Below are 18416 nucleotides of genomic sequence, written 5' to 3' on the forward strand. Positions count from 1 at the left end.
GTTTCGGGCATAAGCCCTTCTGCCAACCCCATGGCATCAATGTGGATTTCACCAGTTTCCTCATTTCTCCTCCCCCCACCTTACCCCAGTTCCAACCTTCCAGCTCAACACCATCTTCATGACCTGTCCCATCTGTCCATCTTCCTTCCCACCTATCTGCACCACCATCCCCTCCGACCTATCACCGTTGCCCCCATCTCCATCCACCTATGGCACTCTTAGCTATCTTCCCCCCAACCCTAACTCCCCTCCCATTTATCTCTCCACCCCCGAAGCTCCCATCCTCGTGCCTGATGAAGGGCTTTTGCCCAAAACGTCGATTCTCCCGCTCCTCAGATGCTGCCTAGCCTGCTGTGCTTTTCCAGCATCACACTCTTGACTCTAATCTCCAGCATCTGCAGTCCTCTCTTTCACCCAGAATCTGAATTGGACTCGCCATTTAACTACAATGGCTACAAGAGCAGGTCAGAGGCTAGGAATACTGCAGCAAGTTTCTCACCTCCTGACTCTCCAAAGCCTGTCCACCACCTCGAAGGCACAAGTGATAAATACTTCCCACCTGCCTGGACGAGTGCAGATCCAATAACAAATTGCTGAAGAAACCTGACAGCACTCAGGACAATGCAGTCTTCTTGATTGGCTCAGTCGCAGCAGTTATAGTTCTACCTACAAGTTGTGTGGCAGAAATTTGTCAAAGATCCTTAGACAGCACTTTCCAAATCTACAACCGCTATTATCTAGCAGGACAAGGGCAGCAGATACATGGGAACAGAACCAACTGCAAGCTCTCCTCCAAGTCACTCACCATCCTATTGCCATTCCTTCACTGTCACTCGGTCAAAATCCTGGAATTCCATCCCTAATGGTATTGGAGGTTAGGTCACAGCAGGTGGACTGCAGAAGTTCAAGGAGGCAGCGCACCACCACCTTCTCAAGTGCAACTAGGGACAGGCAATAAATGCTGGCCAGCTAGCAATGCCCACAACCCACAGGTGAATGAAAGAAAACATAGAACCTCAATAGGCACTGTAGCAAGAAAACAAGGTTTAACTAAGGCAGAAACTTACACAGGGAGGTGGTGAGATCTGCACCCTCTCAAATGTACCCCTGCCTTTAATCTCACCCATGGAAGGGCAGTAAAATCTGACACTTAATGCACGCATCAATTTCTAATCACATGGGAAGAGGGTCCTGAATGGTCAGACTATTGTTGGCATATCAGAGCAGCAGAACCTGCCAGCTGTCATAGAATCCTGACAGTGTGGAAACAGGCCCTTTGGCCCAACAAGTCCACACCCACCCTCTGAAGAATAACCCATCCAGACCCATTCCCCTACCCAATATTTACCCCTAACCTAACCGACTCATCCCTGAACAACACCGGCAATTTAGCATGGCCAATTCACTTAACCTACACATCTTTGGATCAAGGAAACCCACGCAGACACAGAGAAAATGTGCAAACTCCACACAGACAGAAGCCCAAGGCTGGAATCAAACCCAGCTTCCTGGCACTGTGAGACAGCAGTGCTAACCACTGAGCCACCATGCTGCCCTGTAATTGGCTGATTTCACTCAAGCAAAGCTGATAGACTCTGCTTAGCTAAAACATTGTCATGTGAAATGCAGCAGGCATTGTCATTCTCTAAATGCCTTTCCTCACATCCTTTGTGAATTATATATACTCACACAAAGCATTTATAGGGAAAAGAAATATGCCCGTATATTGAATCCTTTTTATGAATGCCTCCCCAAAGCCCTTCTATCAACTACAAGGCACCAAACTATAGGTGCGGTGGAACACTCCCCAGTAACCAGGATTAGTGCAGCTCTAAAAACCATCATGAAGAGTGACATTACCTAGAACAAAGCATTTTGTTAAATGAATGATGCATCCACTGACTTAAATATCCGTTCTCTCCATTATCTTTGTACTATGGCAGCAGTGTAATTCCATTTAATGTAATTTTTAAAATTTCAGGTTATAATCTTGCGTATCTTAGAAAAAGAACCTTCTTAAACTCTGGATAAACAGGATTGATGGATCTTGCTCTCTATAACATGTTGGTAGTATTCTCAAAAGCAAACGAAGCTGAATCAGTGATGACTGACCATTCACAAATCCTGCTGATTCTCTCTGATCAACATATAGTTGTTTATATGTTCAGTCACTCTGTCCTTGATGATAGATTCCAGTAGCTGCTCTACGACTGATGTTAAACTGACAAGCCTGTAGTTATCCAGTTTCTCCCTCCCTCCTTTTATAAATAATAGAGACACATTTGCAATTTTCCAATCTGAAGACACAATTCCCAAATCTACAGAGCTTTGGAAAATTATGACTAATGCATCTGCATTTTCCCCACCTGTTTCTTTTAATGCTCTAGGGTGGAAAACATCAGATCCTCGAGAGTAGTCTATCATTATTTTCTCCCTTACCATGTTCTCACATATTAAATCCACTAAGTTCCTCCCCTTGACTTATTACTAGGTTTCCTGTACCACTGGCAATTTGTTCTGTTCCTGTGCTGTGAAAATGGGCACTAAGTATTCATTTAGCAAGTCTGCCACTTGATTCATGATCCAGCTTACTGCTTCCTTTCTCTTAATATATTTGTGAGAAGTTTTACTGTTAGCTTTGATAAGCCTTGCATTTTTCCATTCTCCTTTCCTGTACCACTTGTTACTTTCCTTATATCCCTCTGTTGCTTTATATAGCTCCCAGCTGTCTACTGGATTTCTGTTGGATTTCTAACTGTGGTCCACCTTTCAGTTGAAAACTATCTGTAGCTTCAATAGTTTCTCATATTTGCTTCATAACACACATGGAGCTCTTTAGTTTTAGGCATATATAATGGACTTGTGTTGTATCAAAGCTTTGGGTAGAATCTTCCAGGGCTCTGAATGACATTGGCTCTGGTGAGATATGTGGCAGAATGGGAACAGAAGTCAGCTGAGACCCATCTCAGCATCAGGAACATCTCGTTCCATCTTTGATCTTCTTGGCAAGCAGCAAGGCAAGGTTCTCACCATGCAGCAACAAATTGACAATTATGATTATTGCTTGTTAACTGTCTCGGTGGCCCAACTCTTTTTATTAATATTCAGCTTTGTATTTTACCAAACCCGCCAAACAAAGTAGACATCAGGAAACCTTGACTTAAAGAGTGAGTACCTGGAGCATTCAGATTGCTGCTTGCTGCAAATGTTGAGTACAACTGAACTTCCGTGTTGAGTACAACCGAACTGGTACCCAGGGTGTGATCCATAGACACACTCCTCAGCCACAGACATTGGCATTCGACATCGACCAACCCTTTCAACCATCCTGAGACATCTCTGATACAACGGTAGGGCACCCTGGAAGCATAATGCTGCACTGCAAATGCACTAACAACTAGCAGTAAAGAGCAGCAGCGGGGACACCAAGCATGCATGGATTCAGCTCAGAGTCCAGGCTGCATCTCAGGGCTGCTTGCTTGCTCTCTTAGCAATCTCTCACTTTACTCGTTATAGCAGAGCTCCATTCTGAAGCAAACAAGACAAGTCAGAGTGGTGTGGTGTTGTTTGTAAGTTATGCTAGATTTTACCTCTAGGTGAATTTAAATTCCACCAGCTACAATAATGGAATTTGAGCCCATATCTTCAAAGCATTGGCCCTGGCCTCTGGATTACTAATCTAGTGGTATTACTGCTATGCTCCATCTGTCAATATCTGGTTAGAAATATAAGTTTGATTGATAAATCAACATAACTAATTGGATAGACAGATGTTAAAAACATTAAAAGGCAAAGATTCATGAAGGAGTCAACTATGAAAGATTCCACTTAAGTTAGCAGCGAAAGGATACATCTAGAAGGGGACATGGAGACAACCTATAGTGTTACTAATTAAGTTAGTACTCAGCACAGGCAACAGAAAGGTATCAACAATTGTTTAACCATGGAAAAGGAGAACTGGAACTTGAAACTTAGGTGTGAAAGTAAAATTTAATTACAGGAGGGATATTGGAAAAAACACAATGATCATTATGATATGAATCCCATTAGAAACTAGGATAATTTAATATTATTAATATTAATATAATTAATATTATATTAATTATATTTTAATATATTAATGTATTATGTTAATATAATAATATATTATATTATATTAATATATATTTAATATAGTAATATTCATGAAGACAGTGAAATGCAATATCTTTAGTGATTAACTTTTAAAACTCTTTAAAAGGAACAATCTTTAAAGATAGAAAGAATGCAAGGTAGATAAAAGGAAGATCAAGATTAAACTATAAACATCACAAATAAATTGACTTAGATAAATGCTCACAAATTTATAAAGGAGCCGTCACTGAATAACTAAGGAATAAGGCCATCACATTGAAAGCGGGAAGCAGCTGTACAGAGTTAACATCCACATTCGCAAATCTCATAAATAATAAATATGAATCAAATGAATATAAGACCATTCCATTGAAATTCCAGAAGTATGAGGGACCCTTGGATAATATTTTTAAAAATATATTTTCTACCATCAGGAGAAGATAATTTACTTAAATTGGGCTTTAAGCCAAACTTTAAATGTTAATGGATACTTCATTCTTAGATACTCTTCAATATTTTTAGCGATTCCTAGATTTTCTTAGATACTTGTGAATAGATTTGTTGTTGCACCGTTTAACAGTTTTTGGCACAGCTGTACACATATCCATTTAAAGTGTATTGTTTGTTAATTTCAGTTAATAAAATTGAAAATGAATTAGTCATCTTTCTACTACAACTGCTAAATAAACCCTGATAATTTATACATATGCTTCAATGGGCAAGTTATTTTCTGAAGACAGAAGTTCTGGACCTTTTAGATATCTGGATGTTTATGGCAGAGCTAAGGCTTATTCAAATTTTAGAGAATGTTATCATCCTTGGACACTTTCTCCACCAGAGGGGTGGCTATCTACATCTTACAAATAAGTCACTAACCATTCATGGAATCAGTTAACTTGAACGCTGCAGGGCAGAAGTTGTCAGGGAATTATGTCAGGGAAATAACCTACGTTATCTCTAAATCAAAGTTAAAAAGCTATCAATCATTTCACCCCGACTCAGCTTTCCTAAACCTTTCCTAAACTTTTCAACCTTTCTGTCTCTCTCTGTTGTTTCTGAAGATCCTTGAGTCTGGAATTTATTTATTTATGGGATGAGAGTGTCACTGGCTAGACCAGCATTTATTGTCCATCTCTAATTGCTCAGACAGCTATTAAGAGTCAACCACATTGTTGTAGGTCTGGAGTCACATGTAGGCCAAATCAGGTAAGGATGGCCTCTTCCTTCCCCATACAGCATCAGTGAACCAGATAAGTTTTTCCAACAATCAACAACAGATTCATGATCATTATTAGACTTATAATTTCAAATGCTTTATTGAATTCAAATTCTACCACAGAGAGCTTCAAACCCAGGTCTCCAGAATGTCTCTGAGTTGTGAGCCTAGGGACAATACCATTAGGCCATCGCCTTATTGAACATCCAATCACAACCTACTTTCACCTGTGTCTGTGTAATTGCTGCTGAATCATTCTCTTGAAGCAGAATTGGTGCTTCTAACACCTTTGCTTACATGACTTACATTCTGTGAATCAGTCTTGATCTTATTTTGATAACCTACCTGTTGACGTGTTTCTCACAGGTTTTGATCAGTATTTTCTATCACGGATGCTTTGCTATATCAGTAATTGAATAAATTCTTATTTTCATTGCACCAGCATTACATTTTATTAATACATCTGATAATCTTTCCAGTTCCCAGATTGTATTATCTTTAGCTCTTTTTGTACTGTAAAGTTTTCTCTTTATATTAATATTATTTCTACCTGGACTGTACAGTCTCAGCGCCTTCCCATTCTATTTGAAATCCTTTCGATGTTTCAGCCAGGATTTCAACCAGGATTTTGGTTCCAGCCTAGTTCAGATACAATGTTCAGGGGCACAGCAATGGTTTGATGAAATGGAGCATCTGCACAGCATTCTTAGCCCTGATTGGGTCCCCGGTGATGATCCAGTCTCATTAATCATGAACCATTTTCCTTATAATGCAATCATTCTGCCATGAAATTTCAGCCAGTAAGCTGATAATATGCTGTTTTGTATCACGTAATTGTACAGTGCATTGTACTTGCTGCTAACGGCATACTGGACCTGTCCTTTGCCACTAAGTTAAATGTGAAGTCAGAGGAATTAACAGGAAGATCCTGATATGCTCAGTTTGCAGATACAATGTGGAATTAAATTGCCTTTATCTCCTATGTATTGCCTCGGTATGTCAGTTCAGTGTATCAGCGCAAAAGTGTGGAATCAATCCAGAAAGTTAAGAGGCCAAATTTTCCAAGCGTTAATAACTTTTAGAAAGAAAGTTAGTGTGAGCATTAAACAAAAAAAAAAACAGGCTTTGTATTTGAGTTAATTCTTGTCTTGGAAAATCATATGCAGGAGGAACTTCAATCACTGAATATCCAGCCTTTTTTTCTGCCGGGTGGTGAATCTTTTAGGATCAAATAGGTTCTTTGGATCTTCACCCAGCTCTTTTCAAGGTCAGGGAATGATTTCGATGAATATAAAGTTCTCAAGTGATTTTGCTTGCTGTTATGTTTTGTGTTTAGGGAAAACTGTCTGTGGAAGGAAGGAAAACAAATAACTTTTAACAGCTCCTACCCTTATGGTATCAAGCTGCTGGTTTGAACCTTGCCTCTGTTCTTCACAAGGCACTCCATCTAGTGTTCCAACTCAGAACAGAAGAAAATAATCACGTCTGTGAGGCTCAAAGACTTTGATCTCAGTTCAATCTGCAGGACCTTTTCATCATCACTACACTCAGACCACACAATAACTGATGAAGCTAACTACTCCCACTCGAAAATAGCTGCAGGCCTTTGAACTTATTTCTGCTTAATTGTATGGTGTCTAAATTAGAGATTGTTACACAGACACATGTGGTAAGCATCTCTATTCAGTGCAACCAGGCATGTACAAATTAATCAAGTTTCATTTCTGCAGCGTATAATTCTGTAGACCATATCTTACACAACTACTTAAAGAACACCTGAATGTTTTCAAAAGAAATCGCTGCAGTTTGTTTGTTCCCATGCCAACTGGCTTTCAGTTTGTTCAGGTCTTTGACTGAGGCAGTACTAGACCAAACAGAATAGGTAAAGATGACAATCCATGATTTTCAGTGCGAGAAATGTTTTTTAGCCAAAGATGTGCAGATGACACTGTCTACCTGTGGAACATTTGTTTAATTTTTTTTGTTATTCATTCATGGGATGTGAGCATCACTGGATTGGTCAGAATTTATTAATTGCCTTTTGAGCATTTTGGTAATACAAACACAGACAGGGCTTAAACAATTAATAATAGGGCCCTGTGTAATGTTGTAGAACAGAGAGACCTAGGGGCTCAGGTACATAATTATTTGAAATCACAGGTAGACAGGGTGATTAAGAAGGTGTTTTGCACAATTGCTTTCATTGCTCAGACCTTTGAGAATAGGTTTGGAACGTCATGGTGAGGTTGTACAGGGCATTGGTGAGGCCTCTTCTGGAATACTGTGTGCAGTTCGGGTCGCTCTGTTTTAGAAGGGTTATTATTAAATTGGAGAAGGTACAGAAAAGATTTCAGGTAGTTGCCAGAACGGGGACTTTTTTCACTGAATTATAGTAGGTTGAGGGCTGCCGTTATGGTGGTTTATAAAATCAAGAGGGGCATAAATAAAATGAAGAGCCAAGGGCTTTTCCCCATGGTAGAGGACTTCAAAACTAGGCAGTGTATTTTTAAAGTGAGAGGAGAAAGTTTTAAAAAGGACGTGAGTGGAAACATTTATACATAGAGTGGTTCGTGTGTGGAATAAACTGCCAGAGGAAGAGGTGGATGCAGATACAATTACAACATTTAAAAGACATTTGGAAAAGTACTTGGATAGCAAAGGTTTGGAGTGATAGGGGCCAAACACAGGCAAGTGAAACTAATTTAGTTTGGGAACATGGTTGGTGTGGACTAGTTGGACTGGAGGGGCTGTTTGCATGCTATATGACTATGATTTTATGACTTGATGGGACCATTGCAGAGGGGCAGTTAAGACACAACCATATTGCTCTGGTTTAGGGATCACTTGTAGGCCAGACCAAGTAATGATAGCAGATTCTTTATCCCTAAAGGAAATTATTGAATGAGATGGGTTTTTACAACATTCGACAATAGTGACAATGGTAGACATTAGAAAAGCTTTAAGTTCCATACATTTTAATCGAATTCAAATTTCACCATTGGTCATATAATAAGAAAGGCAAATAGTTTTGGCATTAATTGCAAAAGGTCTGGATTATGAAAGTAAAGAAGTGTTGTTACAATTATATAAGGTATGGGTGAGGCCATACCTGGAGTATTGTGTCCAGTTTTGATCTCCTTACTTGAGGAAGGATGTGGTGACTCTGAACACAGTTCAAGGGAGGTTCACCAGATTGATTCCAGGAATGAAAGGGCTATCTTGCAAGGAGCGGTTGAATAGCTTGGGCTTGACTCACTGAAGTTCAGAACAATGAGGAGAAATCTGAGATAGGTACATAAAATGCTGAAGGGGATTAATAAGGTGGATGTTGAACAGATGCTCCCCTTGTGGGACAGACCCAAACAAACGGTCATAGATATAGAGTGAGAGGAGACAGGTTCAAAACTGAGATTAGGAGTAACTACTTCTCTCAGAGGGATGTGAATCTGTGGGACTCACTGTCCCAGAGTGCAGTGGAGACAGAATCAATCAACAGATTCAAGAAAGAAGTAGATATATTTCTGATTAAAGTGACATAAAGGAGAGTGAGTAGCAGAGTGCAGTTGAGACCAGGATAAAATCTGCCATAATTATGTTAGATGGTGGAGCGGGCTTGAAGGGCTGAATTGCCTTTTCCTGCTCCTAATTCCTACATTCTGATATTCCAATGACATGGCAGATTCAAACACATGTCCCCAGAGCATTAACCTGGTGTTCTGGATTACTAAGCCAGCAACGTTATATTTTATGCAAGTATCCAACACTGAATTGGCTTAAAGTAACTTGTTATCTATCACACATACTTCAGAATATCAGATTAAGTTGGGAGCTATACTGTGATGGAAATTAAGTGAAAAATCAGAACAAATGGAACCAGATACATCTATTAACCACAGAACTATTGCACCAAAGAACAGAAAGAAGTGTAGACTGCCACTCAGTTTTGCAGTCCAACAGAGGCGAATGGTTTTGGGATATGAGGATAATGCTCAGTTGCTCTATCATTCTCACTAGTTACCCACATGAGGAATAACAATCTGCTGCAGGTGAGCCAGTGTCGATGCCAGGAGCACAGTATTTTCAGGATTGAGGCATGGATAAATATTGGTTTTACAATGCTACCAGAGAAATGGCCAAAAAATACTTTTCACTTACGTTTGAGAAATGTTTTGGCCTTTTCTGATGCCACTGTTACACAAATAGCTACATCATCTACTGCACGCCTGGGTGTTCCAGGAACATAGCCAACCTGACAATATGGGACTACTCATTGCAAGGGGAATATTTTAGGAGAGGAGTTATCCCATTTCAAAGAAATGAGCAATCATCTGCCATGCAAATGTGGTGTCTTTTTTTGTGCTTACATTGTGAGCACTGATTCTAAGCTTCAAACTGCACGTTGCTCCTATGAAACCTTCCTGTAGCGGAATGCAGAGAACATCGGAAAGTGCTAAAAGGATAACTTCTTCGAAAATTTATTTTCACCTTAGGCTTTTCTCCTAAATTAAGGTTTTGAGCAGCTCCTGTCTCATTTAGAGCAGATAACAACTTTTGGATTTGGTGAGATACCAATTTTACTGAAGAAAATCTTTAATCGTTTCTGCCCTGACTTGATGGGGGGTGGAATGGATAGATGCGATGAGTTTCTTATGCCACACCTTCCTGCTTGATTAAGTAGCCTTCCCTCATCAAGTCATCGAGCTGTACAGCACAGAAACAGACCCCTGTCCAACTCGACTATGCAAACTAGATATTCTAAATTTATCTAGTCCTATTTGCCAGCAGTTGGAGTGCCATACCACTCTAAACCCTTCCTAATCATGTACTTATCAAGATACCTTTTAAACGTTGTAACTGTACCAACCTCCATTACTTCCTCTGGCAGCTCCTTCCATACATGCAACACCCTCTGAGTGAAAAAGTTACCCCTTAGGTCCCTTTTAAGTCTTTCGCCTCTCGTCCTAAACTTATGCTCTATAGTTTTGGACTGTGAGGGAAAGACCTTGACTGTTCACCCTATTAATACCCCTCATGATTTTATTAACTTCCTCTTCCCAACCTGCTCTCAAGGGGTGCATTAAGTTCCACCCAGAGCATGAAGCTAAGGGGTAGTGTGTTATAGTCAGCGGAAAATTATCTACGAGTACAGTCATGATATAACAGATGATTATGATTGCATTTATTTCTCTGAAAGAAGACAGTGGGTTAATTGCCTAATTGGGTTTTGAGCTTGCTAAAATTGACATTAGGTAATTAAAGTACACTTAAGTCGAAGTAAGTTTAATGATTTATTTAAATTATCCTCACAATAATATAAAGGGATCACAGTTGATTGATGGGTAGTCGGTGAGAACTTATTTAGATCTTAAGTTTATTTCTGTTAAGGCATCTAATTGGCTAATAAGTAAGTGTGTGGTAGGGTACCTCAGTTCAGTTCAATGCACATTCTGTTCCACATCGGAGCTTTGGAAAACTCTCGTCCTTCAACCACCACATGCGCAGGAAACATTGCAAGATCGAGTTCTGTATTTTGGAGATTCAGCAGTAGATGCACCACTGTATATCTGTGAGGCTGAGGGCCAATTGAATATCATGATCACATGTGGTCGCTGCACAGCTTAAGGGAGTGCAAGTAGAGAGGGAGTGGACGTCAGACATCATTGAGGATCAGCATTAGCGCAGGAGATCTAGAATGTATCTCATTCTCCAGGCTGTATTTCATCCCTAATATTTGTTAGAGCAGGTTCTTCTATGAAGTGCAGCCAGAGGCAACTCCTTGGCAACGTAGGTTGGCTCAGCTGTACAGAAGAACAGGAGGAAGATTAGAAAAGCAATTTCAATAGAAAATTCAGGGAATCTATACTTTAGGGAACATTCAAACATTCCTGAGATCACAAATGTGAATCCAAAATATATATTGCTACTCCTGGTGCCCAAGTTACTAAGCAGCTGTAGAGTATTCTGAGAAGTGGAGAATGAGGTATGTTATGATCCCAGCTAATGGCTTTATTGGACAAATATCAGATCCCAGAATGAAATCTGACCTAATAGATCGCATGATTAGTTTTGATTGTCCAACTAGTTGATATGTTTGTTAGTCTCTGAAACATATTCACTTGAGGTTGCTGATATTTTTTAACAATCGAACCTAAGTTTATTATTCAAAAGAAAGAAAACAAGTTAATTTTAGAAACATAGAAAATAGGTGTATGAGTAAGGCATTCAGCCCATTGAGGCTGCACCACCATTCAATATGATCATCACTAATCATGCAATTTCAATATTCTATTCCTGCCTTCTCTCCATACCTCTTTCCCTCTTTAGCAACAACAGCCATGTTCACCTCCCTCTTGATTAATCTAACAAACTGGCCCAAGCAGCTTCCTGTGGTAGAAAATTCCACAGGTCCTCAACTCCCTGAGGGAAGAAACCTTTCCTCATCCCAGTCCTAAATGGCTTACCCCTTATTCTTAGCCTGTGATCCCTTGTTCTGGACTTCCCCAACATCAGGAACATTGGAAAGCAAGCATGTATAAAATTAGAAAGACCATAACATAAACCGGAAAACAAAATTCCAACTTGTTTCCCAACACTACACATGACAGAGAATAATTATACTTCTATCTGAACTCTTTAATTTTCTATATAGGTGTTTCTTTTCAGTATCTCTTTCTTGAACATTGGATATGTTTTCAATTCCTCTGTGCTTGATGGCATAGTCAGAGTATGAAATGCATTGCCTGGAAATGTCACAGAAACAGATTCAATTGAGGCTTTCAAGAGGGCATTGGAAAAGAATAATGTACAAGGGTATGGGGATAAAATAGGAGATTGGCATTAGGTGATTCCCATTTAATAAGCCAGTGCAAGCATGGCTTTTGTGATTTGTATCCCAACCCATCCTGGCTGGGAAAACCTCAACAACTAGAATAAACAAACAACGTCTCTTCTGTCAAAGACAGAAATTGCTGGAAAAGCTCAGCAGGTCTGGCAGCATCTGTGAAGTGAAATCAGAGTTAATGTTTTGGGTCTGGTGACCTTTCCTCAGAACTGAGAAAGCGCTGAGGAAAGATCACTGGACCCGAAACGTTAACCCTGATTTATCTTCACAGATGCTGCCAGACCAGCTGAGCTTTTCCAGCAACTATGACTAGTTTCATCTGAACAGAACTGAACCAAACCCTACTAGGAAAGAAGCTAGAACTTATTTCTGACATCAGCTCTTAATACTTCTCAACTAAAACTCTGAGGTTTTTGGAAGTGAATTTAAAATAAAACTAATGGCTTAATGTTTTTACACGGCCTGTCGTAGAGTCAAGGGTATAAACATCTTGTTCTATTACACATTTCAATAAATTCAATCATATATCTTCTTTGGAGGTGATAATTAAGTCCCTATTCCAGGATAACATTTTTACAACTTTTTTTTAAAGGAACTCTCTTGGTACTAACCAACAAATGTATGACTCTCTTTCTAAACTAAACCAAATTATAAAAAGGGTAATGAAATGTTTTACACACCTTTCATCACAATAGCCATATTGTTACCAATATGTTATGACTTAACTGGGAAGGGCATGCCGATTATCGTGCCCCACTTTTCCAAAAGCTATCATAACGTGTATAAATGCCAACGAGGACACCAATTTATGTGACTGATGACTGCTCAGGACAAAACAAATTCACACCAGATTTCTTCAGTAATTATAAACATTTGTATTTATTGTAACCTGCAATTTTAGCAAAAACAGTGAAAATAAAGGATTTCTAATCAATGCAAACTTAAACATCCCCCTTATGGGTCCTTGTGTTGCCGATGACCCTGATCCGAGAGCCACATCTCCCACCGCACATTTGGCAGGTGTTTCCAGGAATGGTCCTTTTCCTTGAGATATCTGGCATTCCTTTCTCTGGTTCCATTCTCTGGTTCCTTTTCCATGCTTCATCTTGCTGATGGATGCTTTCAAAGAATTGTGTTCTTTCATACAGGGGTTTTCTCCACATCGGTTTCCTCTGAGCCAGAGTCGCTCACACTGTGCTGCGTTTCTTGAGGGAAGTCTTAAGGTTTTCTTTGAAGTGGTTCCTTTGTCCTCCTCTTGTTGAGTGCCTTCCTTGAGCTGGTGAAGATGGTTTGCTTTGGCAGTCGGATCTCAGGCGTCCTATGCATGTGTCTAGTTCAGCGGAGTTAGTTTTGGATGACCATAGATTTGATTGTATTAGCTGCTTCAAAGACGCTGATGTTAGTGCACCTGTCCTCCCAGCTGATGTGGAGAAATCATCTCAAACAGTGTTGATGGCGCTTCTCAAGGACCTTGACATGATGTCCATACATAGTCCAAGTTAGAAGAAGATTTGGAAGGATGACTGTCTTATACACAGAGATCAGCACGGACGTCATGGTTGTCAAGATTCTCATCTTCAGACAGTGCCTGCAAATTAGATGTGAGGTCAGCCTTTAGATGAGAGGTAGCTTCCCAGGTAAGGGAAATGTTCCACATTGGGGAGGATTTCTCCATTGATCTCAATGGAAGCATGCACCACAGCTTGATCTGGGAAGGTTTGGTAAAGGCTTTGAGTCTTCTTGAGGTTGAGGCTAGGACCAATTTGTCAGGTTGGTTTTGCAAAGGTGACAAATGAAGCTTGAAGATTCTCTTCTGAGAAACCAAAGATGACCGCAAAATGCGCACACACAACCACAATAAAGACAGACTAAAGAGAAATGGTTCCATTCACATATTTTGAATGAGAAAATAACATCGATAAAGTTCTGTTGATCAGAAGTGGTAAGATAAAGTGGAAACTTACTTACCTTACAGTCCTTTGATTTTTGCAACTATCATAGATTCTGTTCTATAGAGTGGTGACATTGATTTTTGATTCAATTGTTGATCAGGTGAACTTAGGTCTTTTCGTATGTGAATCATTTGTTTATTGTTTTCTTGATGTTTTTCATCTTTTCTGTACGTATAGAGAGAGAGAGAGAAGGCTTGAGGCTTTCAGTCTGCAGGCTCTGGGTGTTGTTTTTCTATTCTGTTGCTCTTGAGCATCGACAGCCTTTTAACAGTACAGATCAAAAATGAGTGGGCTGGTGTCTAGCAGAATTGTCTTAACTCGATAGATACTCCGTGCTGTTCAGTCTCGATTTCTCCCTTTTACTGCTTTTGAAAAGCACACTATTGCATTGCACAGCTCAACAATATATATTGCATTTGATTTTCAAGTTGCAAAACTTTCCTGGTGTTCCAATTATATCAACGGTGAGAACAAAACAAACAGGAGCAGGAGGAGGCTGTTCCATTCTTCAAGGTAAAAACAATGACTGCAGATGCTGGAAACCAGATTCTGGATCAGTGGTGCTGGAAGAGCACAGCAATTCAGGCAGCATCCGAAAAGTTCCATTCTTCAAACCTGCCATAAAATCCAGGCTTAGTTTCCCAAGTCCTCAAATTCTCTTTCACACCAGCTCCTCATAGCCCTCAACTACCTGATATTTCAAAAATCTATCTACCTTCTCTTAAAATACTTTCAGTGATATAGCCTCCTCAGTTCTTTGGGGTACAGAATCTTTGACATTAATTACCCTCAGAGAGAAGAAATGATTTCCCATCTTACTTTTAAATGAGTGTCCTTATATTCTGTAAATATGTTCCCTAGTTCTAGATTTCCCCATCAGTGGAAACATTGCCTCAACATTTGCAGCAGCTTGGTGGCTCAGTAGTTAGCACCACTGCTTCACAGCACCAGGCTTCTGGGTTCAATCCCCACCTCACGTGACTGTCTGTGTGGAGTTTGCACATTCTCTCTGTTTTCTCCCATAATCCGAAGGTGTGCAAGCCAGGTGAATTGTCCATAGTGTTGGAGGGGAATGGGTCTGGGTGGGTTACTCTCCAGTGGACTTGTTGGGCTAAATGGCCTCTTTCCACATTGTAGGGATTCTCAACATTTACTCTGTTAAATTCCCTTAGGTACAAGTTCCATTTTAATTTTTTTGTCTGGAAAAGTGAGAAATGTGTATCCTCTTATATTCCCCCACCCTTAAAGGAAATTAAAAGCCAATTTTAAATGTGCTTCATCACTAAGTAAACAAAAGACATACTCAGTTGGTTCTGCTGTAATGCATGCTTCTTCAATTGGTTTTAATGTGATTGAAGAATTTCGACTGTTATTTGTAAAGCGTGAATTTTCCTTACCTATACTGGCGATGATGTGATTCTGACCCCATTAGTTTACATGGCTTGGCTGTTGTGCTATTTTCTTATAACTCAAAATGGCACAAGAACGGAGCTATTGCTGCCCCTGGACAAATAGAGATGGGCAATAAACAACCAGCGATGTACACACCTTGTGACTGAATAACATAACATCTTTATTTAGGCTGTCAGTGATTGGTACCCACACTTTCATCTTGCAGTCCTTTTCTAACTCTTTCCAGAACATTGGCATTGATTTTTGTTTTTTACAGAATGGCTGGACAGAGTCAAGAGTGTGTTGCTGGAAAACCACAGCAAGTCAGGCAGCGTCAGACTGTACACTACAAACAAAAATTACATTAAATCATCTCATTCATACCTTCTACAGGATTTGAACAATTTCTTGTCATTAACTTCCCAAATACTTAAGCTATTTTAGTACAAATCCCATACCTGATATTGCAGATATTATATTATCTTTTCCAAAAATGTGAATAATTTTTACATTGAATGGTGATTAGTAGCCTCCGTTGGAACAATGTTGCACTTCAAGCCTTAAATTAATTCACACAATGCAGTCATCATTGGCTGGGTCAGCATTCATTGCCCTAGATTGGGCATGGTGGTTCAGTGATTGAACTGCTGTCTCACTGTGCCAGGGACCCAAGTTCAAATCCACCCTCTGGCAACTATCTGTGTGGAGCTTGCATGTTCTACCCATGTCATGTGGTGTCCTCTGAGTGTTCTGGTTTCCTCCCATAGTCCAAAGATGTGCAGGTTAGGTGGATTGGCCATGTTAAATTGCCCCATGGTGTCCAGAGATGTGCAGGTTAGCTGCATTGGCCATAGGAAATGTAGAGATAGGGTAAGGGCTGGATCTGATTGTGATGCTCTTCAGAGGATTGGAGTGGACTCAATGGGCCAAATGGCCTGCTTCCTCACTGTAGTGATTCTTTGACGTTATCTTGGACTTGTTGCACACAAGAGTGGTGAAAGCAGAGATGTTCAATGATTTCAAATGGATGGGCACTAGGTAGATATAAACCTGAGGGCTATTGGGTTCAAAAGGGGAAATGGGACTGACTGGATTGGTCAATAGAGAGCCAATATGGTGATGATGAGTGGATTGACCTCCAAAACCATAAAGGCTATTTATATTTCTTCAGTTGTGTATTACCATGTCATTCCCTCTCATTTATCACCCTCTTAATACCTATAGGTGATGACCTAGTGTTATTATCGCTAGACTATTAATCCAGTGACACAAGTTATATCCTTGTGAGTTAGGTACAATTCCCACCATGGCCAATGATGAAATTTGAATTCATTCTAAAATATGCCTGGAATCATGAGTTTAATGATGACTATGAAACTTATAGGAAAAAAAACCCCGTTTGGTTTACTAATGTTCTTTAGGGAAGGAAATCTGTCATCTTTACCTGGTCTGGCCTACATGTGACTCCAGACCTACGGCAATGTGGTTGACTCTTAACTGCCCCCCGGACAAATAGAAATGGACAATAAACAACCAGCGATGTACGCACCTTGTGACTGAATAACATAAAATCTTTATTTAGGCTGTCAGTGATAGGGGCCCACACTTCCATCTTGCAATCCTTTTCTAACTCTTTCCAGAACATTTGCACTGATGTTTTTTGACAGAATGGCTGGACAGAGTCGAGAGAGTGTTGCTAGATAAACACAGCAGGTCAGGCAGCATCCAAGGAGCAGGGGAATCGATGTTTCAGGCATAAGCCCTTCCTGATGAAAGTTTTATGCCCGAAACGTTGATTCTCCTGCTCCTCGGATGCTGCCTGACCTGCTGTGCTTTTCCAGCACCACACTCTCGACTCTGATCTCCAGCATCTGCAGACCTCACTGTCTCCCAGAATGACTGAACAGTAAATTCCAAACTCTAGTGTCCTAATCAAGGTCTCTTCCACTGTCTTCCTACATTTCAAATGTAAAAAAATTGACACAGTCAGCATAGCCCTGAATTAGAACCAAGAATCAATATTAGTCAGGGTTCAGTAACCTGTGATAAACATTGATTCGAATCCTATCGCCAGTGACAGTGAAGGTTCTGGTGAGACATGAAATATTTGAACTGCAGTTCTGAGGCCTGCAAACTCTTCCCATGATGCATGTAATTATAGAACATTTACAGATGACAAACAGTAAAATGGGCAGTTGGATACTAAGTGACCTGCTTCTCTCATGCACCTTCAATGTACTAGAGTGTGTGTTTGGAATACTCTGAGTCAAATTTTCCAGTGGATGGTGATGCTGGGGCAGATCTCCACTAATTTGGAAGATAATTTAATCTCGATATTACTTCCTGCTTGGAGGTGGCTCTTCCTGTCCATCCTTTTTGGCCAAATTTGTTGGTAAAGCCACCTCCTTGGAGCAGGGGAGGTGAAGTGCCGGAAGACTGGAGGTTGGCTAACGTGGTGTCACTGTTTAAGAAGGGTGGTAAGGACAAGCCAGGGAACTATAGACCAGTGAGCCTGACTTCGGTGGTGGGCAAGTTGTTGGAGGGAATCCTGAGGGACAGGATGTACATGTATTTGGAAAGGCAAGGACTGACTAGGGATAGTCAACATGGCTTTGTGCGTGGGAAATCATGTCTCACAAACTTGATTGAGTTTTTTGAGGAAGTAACAAAGAGGATTAATGAGGGCAGAGCGGTAGATGTGATCTATATGGACTTCAGTAAGGCGTTTCACAAGGTTCCCCATGGGAAACTGATTAGCAAGGTTAGATCTCACTGAATACAGGGAGAACTAGCCATTTGGATACAGAACTGGCTCAAAGGTAGAAGACAGAGAGTGGTGGTGGAGGGTTTTTTTCAGACTGAAGGCCTGTGACCAGTGGAGTACCACAAGGATCGATGCTGG

This window comes from Chiloscyllium plagiosum, chromosome 1 (genome assembly GCF_004010195.1).
Source record: "Chiloscyllium plagiosum isolate BGI_BamShark_2017 chromosome 1, ASM401019v2, whole genome shotgun sequence".
Classification (NCBI taxonomy): Eukaryota; Metazoa; Chordata; class Chondrichthyes; order Orectolobiformes; family Hemiscylliidae; genus Chiloscyllium; species Chiloscyllium plagiosum.